Below are 15,186 nucleotides of genomic sequence, written 5' to 3'. Positions count from 1 at the left end.
AGAGTTATGTCATGACCTATAGAGAGATGATGCGTCTCAGGGATGATTTGGAGTCTGCCCGGGCTGATTATGCCGAACTCCAGGGTCACCTTGTAGGCAGCGTAACTGCTGCTTATGAGAACCTGAAGGAGTAGGTTCGGGTTCTTGCACCCGAGCTTGACCTTACTCTCTTCAGCTTGGAGAACGTTGTGAAGGACGGTAAGATTGTCCCTGATGACCCTGATGATGATGATATCGAACCTCCTCCTGTGCCTACCGCTAAAACTTTTATTGTGCCGACTTCTTCAATTCCTTCATCTGAGGTTGGTCATTCGGATCCTGATTGCCAACTCTTGAACCGGGATGATGGGATAGTGGATGCGGTGCCTCTTCAGACTCGCCCTCCTTCACCCCGTGCTGATGCAGCTGAGAAGTCTTCAGATCCTTAATGATTATTCTGGATGTTTGTGTATATAGCCCAACTTGTGGGCTTTGAACTTTTTATATTTTGTAATTGGTTCTGACTTTTTGATACTCTTTTAGTTGCTTGTTTAGCAACTTTATTTTGAAAAACAAAGTAGTTTCTCAAGCTCTTGGGGGTGACTTTTGGTAGCCTCTTGAGTTTGTTATTATTATAACTTGTGTTTTGCATAACATGTTTGTCTGCATCTGTCTAATACCTTTTTAGGTCTTTGGGAGTGTTGGAGCCTTGTTGACCGACCTCTTGTGATTTGCCATTGTATTTTCATGCTTATGGCTTGATTATTTTGAGGTTGTGGATGTTTGGGTTCAACTTGTATGCCGACTTCCCCACTTCGCGTTGAAGTTATTTCTAGTAATCCGTTTTGTTTGGACCTTTGTTAGGTCTCTTTTAAGGATTACTTTTATAACGTTTGTGGGAGTCTGATTTCATCATGTCGGTCTCTGCTAAGTTATTTATAGTAATCCTCTTTTTGGACCTTTGTCAGGTCTCTTTTAGGGATTACTTTATAACTTTATGTTCTAGGCCGACTTCATCATGTCGGGCCTTTCGAAGTTATTTTAATAATCTTCTTTTTTGGACCTTGTTCAGGTCTCTTTTAGGGATTACTTTTTATAACTTTATGTTCTGGGCCGACTTCATCATGTCAGGCCCTTCTAAGTTATTTTAGTAATCCTCTTTTTTGGACCTTGTTCAAGTCTCTTTCAGGGATTACTTTTATAACTTTATGTTCTGGGCCGACTTCATCATGTCGGGCCCTTCTAAGTTATTTTAGTAATCCTCTTTTATAGGGCTGGCCAGACCTCTTTCCAGGGATTTACTTTTTATAACTTTGGTTATTATGGTCGACTGGTCCGACTTCTTTACGTTGGCCGGTCTTTAAGTTATTTTTAGCAATCCATTTTATTAAGACCTCGTCAGGTCCTTTCTATGGATCACTTTCGATAACTTTTTGCATTATTCTGTTTTCATCTTTGCCGATTTTGTAGAAATTGGGTTTAATCCCCGTTTGGTCGACCTTTTAATGAATTTGGTTTTCATCTTTGTTGGTCTTTATCGTGATCGTGCAGTGAATTTGATTTTCACTTTCTGCCGATCTGTAGCTTTATAATCAGGCGATGAAATTTTAGCATTTCAGATTAATGCGTCTTGAGAATTTGTAGAAGATCTAAACAAATTTTATTCAAAAGAAAATGCAGATATATACATATGGGAGTTTTATCCCTCTAAGTCGGGCAATTTGTAGGTCTTGGCTTGGCACCTCATTAAAAAACCCTTTCAGGAAAAAGAGTGTGCCTTATCCTAAGATCCTTTATCACCCCTAACTATAGTACCTTCTTAGGTTGTAGGCGTGCCATGACCTAGGAAGCTCTCATCCTTTGAGTTCGGACAATCTGTAGTAGCCCTTTCCAAGTACTTCTATGACTCGGTAGGGTCCTTTCCAATTTGTTGCCAGCTTTCCTTCTCCAGGTCGAGTTGTTCTGATATCATTTCGAATTAGGATGAGGTCATTCTCAGTAAAACTTCGCGGCACTACCTTTTGATTGTATCTCGAAGCCATTCGACGTTTCAATGCCTCTTCCCTGATCCGAGCTCTTTCTCAGATTTCTGGAAGTAGGTTGAGTTCTTCCCTTTAAAGTTGGAAGTTGGCTTCTTCATTATAGTGGATCACTCTGGGCGACCCTTCTTCAATCTCTACTGGGATCATTGCCTCCATTCCACAAGCTAATCGGAAGGGTGATTCCTTTGTGGTGGAATGTGGTATTATTCGGTATGTCCATAGGACTTGTGGGAGCTCTTCAGCCCAGGCTCCCTTTGCGTCCTGTAATCTCCATTTTAGCCCAGCCAATATGACTTTGTTGGCAGCTTCGGCTTGTCCATTGGCCTGGGAATGTTCTACAAAAGTGAATTGGTGTTTTATGTTCAAGTCGGCCACTAACTTTCTGAAGCCTGCATCTGTGAATTGGGTTCCATTGTCTGTGGTGATGGAGTATGGAACCCCGATCCTTGTGACAATATTTCTATATAGGAATTTTTGACTTCTTTGAGCAGTGGCGTTAGCTAGAGGTTCTGCCTCGATCCATTTTGTGAAGTAGTCTACCCCTACTATGAGGAATTTGACTTGTCCTGATCCCTGAGGGAAAGGTCTGAGAAGGTCGAGTCCCTATTTTGCGAATGACCAGGGTGAGGTTACGCTGATAAGCTCCTCTGGCGGGGCGATGTGAAAGTTGGCATGTTTCTGACATGGTGGACACGTCTTTACGAACTCTGTGGCTTCTTTTTGTAGAGTTGGCCAATAAAATCCGGCCCGGAGTACTTTTTTGGCAAGAACCTGTGCTCCAAGATGATTGCCACAGATGTCACTGTATACTTCTTCTAAAACTTCTTTTGTGTTGGAAGTTGGTACACATTTTAACAATGGTATTGAAATCCCTCTTTTGTATAGAGTATTGTTTATGATAGTGTAATATTGTGCCTCCCTTTTTAACCTCTTTGCCTTCTTCTTATTTGTGGGGAGTGTTTCTGTTTTGAGGTAGTTAATTATGGGAGTCATCCATCCTTGATCCAGACCTGTTATGGCTAGGACTTTTTCTTCTTCCGAGATTGACGGGTTCTGCAGCATTTCCTGGATGAGGCTTCTATTGTTGCCCCCTGTTTTAGTGCTGGCTAGTTTTGAGAGTGTATCAGCTCGGGCGTTCTGTTCTCGGGGTATATGGCGGACCTCATATTCCCCGAGTTGTCCGAGCTGTTCTCTGGTTTTTTCCAAGTACTTTTTCATGGTGGGATCCTTGGCTTGGTAGCTCCCTGCTATTTGTGAAGTGACCACCTGTGAGTCGCTGAAGATGATGAGCTTTTGAGCTCCAACCTCTCTAGCCAACTTCAAACCAGCTAGTTGTGCCTCATACTCAGCTTGGTTGTTTGAGGCAGAGAACCCGAATTTGAGAAAAAGTTTGATTTGGGTTCCCTGATCGCTTTCAATTATCACACCCACGTCGCTTCCAGTTTTGTTTGAGGAACCGTCTACATAGAGATTCCATTCTGTATGGATTTCCGGGGTGTCTGTAAATTCTACAATGAAGTCAGCCAAATATTGGGATTTGATGGCTGTCTGAGCTTCATATTGAAGGTCGAATTCAAACAACTCGACTGTCCATTGTAAGATTCTTCCTGCTAAATTTATTTTCTGCAGAATGCCTTTTATTGGCTGATTGGTTTGAACCCTGATGCTGTGGGCTTGGAAATATGGACGAAGTCGTCGAGATGTTAATATGAGAGCATAGGCAAATTTTTCTATTTTTTGGTATTTCATCTCGGATCCTTGTAGTGCCTTGCTAATGAAGTATACAGGTTCTTGCCCACTATCATTTTCTCGGACCAATGCTGAGGCTACTGCCCGACTTCCTACTGCGAGATATAATACAAGGGGTTCTCCTTCCCGTGGTCGAGTTAGGATAGGAGGTTGTCCCAGGAACTTTTTGAAATCTTGGAAGGCCTGTTCGCACTCCGTTGTCCATTCGAACCTCTTTTCCTTTCTTAGAGTAGCATAGAAGGGGAGAGATCTTATGGCTGATCCCGCTAGAAATCTGGACAAGGCTGCAAATCTTCCATTGAGATGTTGTACCTCTTTGCCGCAAGTCGGGCTCTTCATATCGAGTATAGCCTGGCATTTATCCGGATTCGCCTCAATTCCTCTTTGTGTGAGCATAAAACCCAAGAATTTGCCAGCTTCTACTGCGAAGGTTCATTTTGCAGGATTAAGTCGCATCCCATGCCTTCTTATAGTGTTGAATACTTGGGTGAGGTCGGACAGTAACGTCTCTTCACTTTGTATCTTTACTAACATGTCGTCCACATAGACTTCCATGATTTTTCTGATGTGATCCGTAAAGACCTTATTCATTAATCTCTGGTAAGTAGCTCCTGCGTTTTTAAGTCCAAAAGGCATGACGATGTAGTAGTAGTTTGCTTTTGGGGTTAAGAATGAAGTTTTTTCTTGGTCGGGTGGGTACATCGGGATTTGATTGTATCCCGAATATGCGTCCATAAATGAGAGGTATTTATATCCGGAGGAGGCATCCACTAGAGCGTCGATACTTGGGAGTGGGTAAGGATCTTTTGGGCAGGCTTTGTTGAGATCAGTGTAGTCGGTGCATATCCGCTACTTCCCATTTGATTTCTTTACCAAGACGACGTTAGCTAGCCATAGTGGGTACTTGACTTCTCTTATGAATCTTGCCTCCAGTAGAGCTTGTACCTATTCTTCCACAGCTTGGGATCGTTCTGGTCCGAGCTTTCTACGTCTCTGTTGTACTAGCTGAGATCCTGGGTAGACTGCTAGCTTGTGGCACATTAACTTGGGGTCTATGCCTGGCATGTCTGCAGCCTTCCATGCAAAGAGTTCGACGTTATCTCGTAAGAACTGTACGAGTGATTCTTTTGTGTCTCCTTTTAGGATTGTACTGATATTGGTTGTTTTGTCTGGGATATCTTCGATCTGGACTTTTTCTACTTCACCTTCGGATTTTGGGAGGAGTTCTTCCCGCCTCTGAACTCCACCGAGTTCGATGGTATGGAATTCTTCTCCTCTGCCTCTGAAGTTTAGACTTTCGTTGTAACAGCAGAATGCCGTCTTCTGGTCTGCTCTTATTGTAGCTATCCCTTCTGTAGTTGGGAACTTCATGCATAGATCTGGAGTCGAGACTACTGCACCAAGTTGATTTAATGTTGTCTGACCTATTAAGGCATTGCAGGTTGAACTCACGTCGACCACGATGTAGTCTATCTTGAGTGTTCTTGACTGGTTTCCTTTTTCGAAGGTTGTGTGTAGTGAGATGTATCCAAGTGGCTGAACTGGAGTGTCTCCCAGTCTGAACAGGCTGTTCAGATATACTCTGAGTTCTTTTTCTTCCAGGCTGAGTTTGTCGAAGGCAGTTTTGAACAGGATGTCGGCGGAGCTTCCTTGGTCTACCAGTGTGCGGTGGAGATTTGCGTTTGCCAGTATGATAGTGATGACCATGGGATCGTTGTGTCCTGAGATGATACCGGATGCGTCCTCTTTGGTAAAAGTAATTGTGGGGATGTCGGGTGCTTCCACTTTTCCCTCGACATGATATACTTCTTTAAGATATCTTTTGCGAGATGATTTGGAGATTCCTCCTCCCGTAAATCCTCCGTGTATCATGTGGATGTGTCTATCTGGTGTACGAGGTGATCGCTCAGTTCGTCCGACATCTTCGTCCCTTCTTCTTTTTCTTTGCTCATCGACTCGGTTGGCTAGGTACCGATCTAATTTTCCTTCTCTTACCAGTTTTTCTATGACATTTTTTAAGTCAAAGCATTCGTTGGTGGAATGTCCACGGATTTGATGGTATTCACAATATTCAGTCCGATTTCCTCCCCTTTTTTTGCTTTTGAGTGGTCGAGCTGGGGGTATTTTTCAGTATGGCAAACTTCTCTGTAGATATCCACAAGGGACACCCAAAGAGGGGTGTAATTGTGGTATTTTTTTATTTTTTTTCCCATGTTGGTCTTCTTTCTTTTTGGACTCTTTATCCTTATCTCGGGAGGAGTAGGAGAATCCGGATTTTGAGGTCTCTCCTAGTCGAGAGTTTTCCTCCATGTTGATGTACTTTTCTACTCGTTCTTGCACTTCGTTCAGAGATGTGGGATGTTTTTTCGATATAGATTGGCTAAAAGATCCCTCTCGCAAGCCATTGATGAGACCCATAATGGCGGCCTCTGTTGGTAGGCTTTGTATGTCCAGGCATGCTTTGTTGAATCTTTCCATGTAGCTGCGGAGACTTTCCCGATCTCCTTGCTTGCTTCCTAATAGACTAGGGGCGTGCTTAGCTTTGTCTTTTTGGATGGAGAATCTGGCCAGAAACTTCTTGGCTAAGTCGTCGAAGCTTGAGATGGACCTAGGGGGTAGATTGTCGAACCATCTAATTGCTGTCTTTGTTAAAGTGGTCGGGAAGGCTTTGCAGCGAACTGCGTCTGAGGCGTCGGTGAGGTACATTCTACTTTTGAAATTACTGAGATGATGGCCGAGATCTGTTGTGCCATCGTATAAAGTCATATCGGGAAGTTTGAAGTCCTTTGGGATTTTGGTCCTCATGATCTCTTTGGTGAATGGGTCTTGGTCCTTACAGGAGTCGTCTTCGTGCTTGGATCAAGTATTTTTGGCCTTGAGATCTACTTCGAATTTTAGGAATTTGTCCTCTAACTCGCAGCGTCACCTAACTTCCCTTTGTAGGTCTCTCTCAGCTTCTTGTTGATGCTCCACCACTTTTTCGAGTTGTTTTAGGCGGTTTTGAAGCGCCTCCAGGGCTCCCAGGTTTGGCGAACTCTTATCTCCGTTAGGTTGAGGAGTATCTTTTGGTGTAGTGTCCGTGTTTTGTGCGGCATTCTATCTTCTAGATCCAAGTCGTGGTCGTTATCAAGGTCGTCCGCCATGGTGATGGGATGTCTTCCAGGTTCCCCGGCAACGGCACTAATGTTCCGAGGGTTACCTGAAACTGTAGGTCGATCTCGGACGAGATCTTCTATGCTGGTCGGAGCTGATGTGTCCAGCTGGTGGATGGTGGCCGGAGCTGTCGTGCTCGACTTACTGGACTGGCTACGCTGCTGATCCTTTGTCACCGGAGGGTGGTGGTACCTGCAAGGGACTCCGATGTTTAAGTTAGCAAGGGTATTAAGCAGGTTTTTTAGTAGAATCAGAGTATGAGTTATACCTGGGTGCTCCAGTGTATTTATAATAGTAGAGGATGACCTTTTTGGGGATAAGATAGTTATCTTATCTTATCTTTGAGTGAGGTCATCTTATCTTCAAGGGAACCGCGCTTATCTCTATAAGCTTGGGCTGCCTTTGGATTTGGGTCGTGTTCCTCTATCTGGGCCCTTTATTGGGCTTTCCTAGCAATTTGACCAAATTCTTTGAGAAGAGGTCGGATAGTCTGACCTGAAGAGGTCGGTCACCTTGTCGCTAAACATCCCGGGTCGGACAGCTCGACCCAGGGTATGAACACTTACCAACTATTTTAATCATATAAGATTCAATTTCATGGCAAACTGTAATTGACTAAACCCTAATTCCTTAGTGATTTAGTCTCCTTTAACCTAATCGATCGCCAATTCCTATAGATTAAAGAGTTAGGTTCAATTCTAGTTTATTATCCACAAAAATCCTAATTACCTAAATATAAGAGGATTATATATCACGTATCCTATTAAGTCTAGGCAATTAGTAATTTAGGAAGAATTTACTTTCAAGCTAGTATTCAAGTGAGATAACTTTTTCAAGAATCAACGAGAATTTATGTAGAACAAGAGTTATTTTCCAATACACTCAGATTCATAAGATGAAGAATGAAAGTAATCCTTGAATTTAAATCAATACATTAATCAAAATAGAGTGTCAATAGTTTTAATCCATAGAATAAACAGAGCTCTTAACCTTAACTAAGGAGGTTTAGTTGCTCATGACTCAGAGAAAAGCTAGGGTTCAAAAGTGTGTGAAAACTAGAATGAGGTAGAAGAGAAGAGAGAGTCCGAAGGGCTGAATCTTTTTTCTTTTATATCTAACCTAATTTTATTTGAAAATAGAATAAACCAATAATTACTAAAGTCCAAAAGATTGTGTTTGGGAATAGAAATACTTAAAATAAAATAAAATATAATAATTATAATCCAATCTAACTAATGAAGCCCCTTTGTTGAAGTTGGATCCGCGCTACTGGCACTAAACGCCAGAATTGGCGTTTAGCACCCCAGGTGGCAGAAAGCTCCCTTTTGTTGCTGTGTTCCTAGCGCTAAACGTCATGCTCAGCGTTTAGAGCCCCATGAGGCAGCGAGTCATGAAGAACCTAGCTCTAAATGCCTAGGTCCGCGTTTAGCGCCGCTTGAACAGAATCAAATGGTGAAGTTTCGGGTGTCCTGGCGCTAAACGCCAGGTTTGGCGTTTAATGCCGCCTTCACAAAATGGTTGCACACATTACGAGACACTTGGGTGCTAAACGCTAGATGTGGCGTTTAGCGCCAGCTCAGTAGATTCAAAATTCTTCTCTTTTCTTGCACACGAACTCTACCAAATTGATCCAAATTTTATTTGAAATAATTAAAATAATAAAGCGACTCAAAGTAACATCCAAATAGGCTTCAAACACTAAAATCTCAATAAATTCATATTTAAAATAGTAAGAAAACAAAGAAAAGATGCTCACACATCAAGTGGGAAGTAGTGGCTTCGATTTTTCTCGTTGTGCTAAAAACATTTGTCAATTTCTCTCTTTTTGTTGAAATTTATTTGGCAAAGAGGAGGAGACTTGCTTGGAAATGGTGCTGGGATAGCTTGAGAAAAACGCATTTGTCTTACAACATAATGGAGAGCATGTAGTGTGACTCGAAATTGTTCCTTTTTGTATTGAGGAATCCCTGTGGAAACACTTGGATGACAAGGAAATTGGACCACATAGAGTCAGTCAGGTGTTGCTATTCCTTATCATCATCTTTTTGAACCATAGAGTTTCAAAACTAGGTTGGTCCACATTTTCGGTCGACAAACGGAGCAAGTTTATTTTGAAATTTGGCACAAATGAAGTTTTGAGAATGCTTCCCAGAAGAGTTCACTAGTGGAGTGAGAGTTGACAAAATTTGGTTCCAAGGTAATCACTCGAAGTCCTTCAGTGCTTTGTTTTTCTGTGGAGGCAATTCCTTTGTGTTTTATATGTTTTTTCAAAAATAGCATTCAACCAAAGTTGTAATAACCAAAGAGGACCTCCGGCACTAATTAAAGTCTTACTTCGAAGGCTGTTAATCATTTGTCCTAATTCGTCATAGAGACTTCCTAAGAGTAACTTGGCTAGGCTGAATTTGCGCTTTTCATGGATTAGGCCAGCTAATGGGATGAACAATTTTTGCATAGAAACACTTCTTAAGCAGAAAACAATAGCATTGAACCAGTAGTATAAAAAGGCAACATACTCATCATCTGTAAATGGACTACCATCATCTCCCATATTGTGTTTGATAAATTCTCCGTAAGAATTTTTCTCAATAATGTTGCATCTTCGTTCAGGCTTCATATCAAAGGTAGCCGTAGGTCCACTTACAAAAAGCCCTGTGATAGCTACAACATCAAAGAGTGTAGGTCCGATCATACCACATGGAAGATGAAAATTATTGGTGATTTTGTTTTTAAAATATAGTGCAGCTCCAATCATCTAATAATGTATTGTTGGTGAAAAATGTGATAGATTTTCCGAAACTTCCATTCTTCTAATTTTAGAGGTTCAATTCTCTTGTACCAAGCAAGGAAACTTGAGTTTTTGAAGGAAATGTTGGGATTATTGCAAAATAGTCATATGCTTCAACAAAGGGAGCCACAACAAGTCTTGTTTGATAAGTAAATTCTTACGTTCGATACTAAGGATATAATGGAAAATCTTTTTGGCTTGATCAGGAGAATTCAGAGGACTTAAGAAGTAATGGAGTTCATTTTCGACAAAAAAGGAGAAGAGAATTTTCTTGTCATTTGTTGTGTTATTTGGACCCTTAATGATGGTATCTGTTACGTGAGATAGTATTTTTAAACTTAAATGTTCAAAATCTTTGGTAGTGGTTTGTTTTTCTTGTTGTTTTGCAGGTTGTTTCCCTTTAATTTTTGTTGGAGAGGTTGTAGTAAGAGAGATTGATGCATCCATCTTTATTAAATAGAAGAAGTGAAATTAGGTTTTAAGAAATGCATGTTGGAAGAAAATTTGAAATGATAAAGTAATTGAAATGAAACACATGAGATGAAGTAGAAACATACTAGAGAAAGTGAAAAAGTATGGAGAAGGTTAGAGTTTGAAGTTGCCTGCGATGATAATGTTGAGAGAAGAGCGCCAAAATAGAGCGATCAAACTCTTGAGATTTGTTTGAAGATGAAGGATTTTGAGTTTAAACTCGTAATGTTTGGAAAAATAAAGTTTGGAAGAGAGAGAAGAAGGTAAATCATTGAGAAACTTGTATTGTGAACGCATTTATTGAAATTGTGGAGATATGGACAGTTAAGAGATATTTGAACCAACCTTTCCAATTCTCTAATTTATTTTAATACTTAAAGAATTTCTTTCATTTAGGATTAAGGATTTCATCTTCAGATCTATTTTCAATGATCGCGTTAATTTTAAGGGGCAATTTGTTAGTCAAATAAAATAAATTATTAGTTAAAGATTTTGCACTGATGTTGAAGGTTGTATGTGACAAGTTTTGTTGAGTGTGATGAGTTTTTTACGAAGGAAGATTGTCAATAGAAAAAAAGTAATTGGTTCGATGAGGTTTATCGAGTTAAAGTGAAACAGAATAATTAAATAGTGCTAGGTTTGATGGTCTAAAAAACTGAAAACGGTTACATGACTGTGCATCTGACGGAAATGGTTATTTCTAAGGTCTTTCATAGAGACATGTAGTAAAATATGATTGGTTGAAAAAGTTTATAAATGTACAAATATTTGAAAAAATGTGATTAGAATTTTTTTGAAAAATACTCGTACACACATCTCTAGCGATTTTCTAAATTTACCAAGAGATTGTTTTTTATGTTTTTATATTTCTTTTTAAATTCATCTGTAATTTTTTTTTTTTATGCAAGGCAATGTACTCTTTTTTTTTTCTTTGAATTTCGAATTAGCAATTTTAATTCCATAGTCCTTCGATTTTGTCGAAGGTCCTTGTTTGCTTGCTTTTATTTCTTAGCTTTAGTTTTCCTGCATTTACTTTCCTTTTAATTCAACCTTTTTTATTTGCTTCGTTCAAAGAAAAATCTTTAATGGACATTTAAAAATTGATACTCATTTAAAAGAAGAATAAATTTTGTTCTCAAATCATTAAATATTGAACCAACTCAAATTTATTAAAAACTACATAACATTTATAAAAAATCATTTTGTATTTAGATAAAAAAATATTAGACAAATTCTTTTAGTGCATAATTCATTAGTTTCTTATTAAATTTAATTATTTAAAAAATAACATGCTGCGTATTTAAAATTATATCTAAATACCTTTATAAGAATATAAAAGTATTTTTTAAGTAAAAAGATATATATATATATATATATATATATATATATATATATATATATATATATATATATAATCCAAACGAAGTCTAACTAATTCCAAACCAATTATCTATGAACATGGTGCTACTTAATTGCCCCAAATTAATGTGACACGTATCGTTAAGCTTTAACGAACAGAAAAGCTATGTTTGTCTCTATTTTTAGTTAGAGATCATTGTGCTTGTATAAATGTTTAATTTCTGTTTGTGGATATATACCTAGCAAAAAGAATACTGTAATTGGGAGGTAAAGGTGAACGTCCCGTTGAAGTGGGTGAGGGATGTTGGTGACGAAAGGAGTGACGCATCATCACACGTCCCACGGGCCACGGATGGACCCTCCAGCACAGGATGGTTACTACTCCCTCTAGAACGCAAAATCTAGAATAATTCGTTCACTCTTTCACTACCTCAAATTTCTAAAATCTAAATACGGTCCGGACTCCAGATGCCTATCCCATTTTATCTTGTCCCAATGACCCAATCCACACGCTTTATCTAAGGGTGTCTTTGGTTTTGCATTAAAAAAAAAAAAAAGAGAGAAAAAGTGTATTTGAGTCTTTTGAACATTTTATTTATATGTTTGATAATTTTTTATTTTTTGAATGCAAAAATAATTTTACTTCGAAATGTACGTTTAGATAAAGCTAAAAAATAAAAATTATAATTTTTACATTCACGTTTACGGTAGTTTATTATCGCTAAAAAATTAAATAAAAAAATTTTTTTTTACTAACTCTACAAATAACAATCTACTTTCACAATAATTTTTTGTGATCTTTTGTTTCAATATTTTTTTTTATCAAAAAATTTTAGACTAAGATAAATATTTTAATTTTTTTATTATTTTTAGTATTATCTTTTATATTTTGATTTTTATTTTTTTATTATATTTTTTTATTCATATGATAAATATCTTTTATATGAAGTTTATTTTTTTTATTTTATATAGTTATGACCCTTTTTTACTTTTTATTGTATTTTTTTTATTCATATGATATATGTGGTTGATTTTATAAAATTTTTATCGTTTTTTGTTTACATGAGTTCTTTTTTTCTATTTTTTACTATATTTTATTTTTGTTTTTGGTTAAAATTTTTTATTTTTTATTTGGTTCTATAAAATTTATAATTATAAAATTTATTAATTACATGCGGTAGAAATAATGATATTCTTATGTACTAATTTTGTATAAGATATTATTTTTTATGTATTTTATTAGTATTTTATCTTTTAATTTAATATTTATTTACATTAACATATTAAATTATTAGTTTATTCATATATTTTTTATTTTTAATAGAAAATATATTTTTCTAATTTTTATGTGTTATTTTAACTTAGTAACTAAATATTAATTTTATTATAAGATTAATTAATAAGATCTATTTAAATATCTAAATTAAAATAATAAGATAATATAAAAATTATTTAAATTGATGTTTATTTTAGTAATTTTTTATCTAAAAGTGATTTTAAGTAGTGTAATCTAAATAACATTTATTTTACTATAATTCATTTTGATATAAAGATTGTCAAATATAAATCATGTTAATACAAATTTACTTTTTTTCAAAATCAAACTTAAAAAATTAATTTTATGCAAATTTTCGTTTGTAAACTATAATCCAAACACACTGAAAACCGGATTGATAGTTAGATCATTCTAGACTTTTAACTACTAATTTATTAGTTTATTGATTCAACTGTTTTAACGGTAGTTTAATCAAAATAATCGTTTTATAATAAATATTAAATATATTAAAATAAATTATAATCTAATATAAATTATAAAATATTATTCAAATTAAAAGTATTACATCAACTAAAATATTATAACCTTATCTAACTATAAATTTAAAAATTAAATAATAAAAAATATTTAAATATAAAATATTAACATTCAAATTTATTATTAATCATCAAAATTTATAAAAACTTGATGTATATTTATTTCACTTAGATCATCCTCAATTTCATTTTAACTATTGAATATTGATCTCATCAAAACAGTCACAAGAAATTAAAAAATTTATTGAATTAACTAAGCGAATACAAATTTTCAATCTTTTAATTAATTCAATAAAGTTATGTTAGATTTGATTCTTTGTTTGATCATTGTGTTATTCCAACTATGATAGATTGGACAGTGGAGGGGTTGAACCATGACGACCATGAGAAAGAGGTTGGTGATTGGTGAATGAGGAGGTTTTAGAGCACGGCGATTAGATGAAGACGGAAGATTTTAAGCGTGACAGACGCGTAAGTATAACAGTCATGGCGGTGATGATGGCTAGCTGGCTAGGGTTTCTTTTAAGGGAAAAGTTCTGAACTATTAAACTGAATAGATGTGAGAATGAGGCTGTGTAAAGGAGAAGGGCGCGTGATAAATCCCAAAATAACGTTTTATAAAAATCGGCTGATTCTTAATTTGATCGACTGATCGATTTAGCGATTCAAAAATGATTTTCTGAAATAGTGATTTTATTTTTGGACCAAATTGCAAAAGCTTCTGATTTCTAATTGGACCTGTCTGACCAAACAATCCGAATATCCAATCGAATTTTTTACAACCATGGTCCCGCTGATCCCTTATTTTCCATCCCAGTTAGGTTACCTTATTTTTAACATAGGCAATATTTTGTCCTAAAAAAAGGAGGAATAAGGTATTTTTTTGTTTTAAATTTATTATAAATTTTAAAAATATTTTTACATTTTATTTTATTTTAATTTTATTTTAAAATTTTTTATTTATAATATATTTTTAACAACTAAGTTTTTAAAAAATATAAAAATAATTTAATAATAATTTTATGAGGATAATTTTTAATACAAACAAATTAGAATGAGATTTTGTCATTAATTTTTAGTTGTCAAATATGATTGATGAATTGATCCTAAATTTCTTAAAAATTTAATTGTCAAGGGTATATTTGATATAAATAAAAAATTTCTAAAACAAAATTTAAAAATATTTTTTTAAATTTTTGACAAATTTTAAAAATAAAAATATTTTTTATTCTTCTTAAATAGTGATAATTAAGAATCTTAATTCATTATCTTAAGTATTCTCTTAACAGATAAAAATTTAAATATATATGTTATCTTTTAAAAATATCAAAAAATAAAAAATTCAATTTTTTTATTTAAAAATTAAAAAATGAATAAAAATTCTTAATCATTTTATATTCTTAAATTATTTATAAATAATGGTATAGAATTCGTATAAATTCCTATTTTTGACTAATAATTAATTAATAATATTTAAAATATTAATTAAAAATATAATATTAAATTAATGAATTAAATATATTAAATTATTAATTAAAAATGCCGTAAAAACAATAAATTATGCTCGTCTATATTTGAGTTTGTGTTTTATTATATTTATAAGGATTTAGTTAATATGTATTTTAAAATATATGATAAATTTACGATGAACAAAAAAATTTTAATATTTTTTTATTTAATAAATATAAAATAAATATTTAAAAAATTTAAATTTTTTATATTTTTAATGATTTTTTAATTTATAAATCTAATATGTGCCTTTAAAATACAAAAAAGACACACGATAATTAAGAACTTATTTGAAAAGTTAAAAATTTTATTTTTTTAAATTTT

The sequence above is a fragment of the Arachis hypogaea genome, chromosome 13, assembly GCF_003086295.3.
Source record: "Arachis hypogaea cultivar Tifrunner chromosome 13, arahy.Tifrunner.gnm2.J5K5, whole genome shotgun sequence".
In the NCBI taxonomy this organism is placed as follows: Eukaryota; Viridiplantae; Streptophyta; class Magnoliopsida; order Fabales; family Fabaceae; genus Arachis; species Arachis hypogaea.
The sequence above is the reverse complement of the archived record's forward strand: the minus strand, read 5'-3'. Positions refer to the sequence as shown.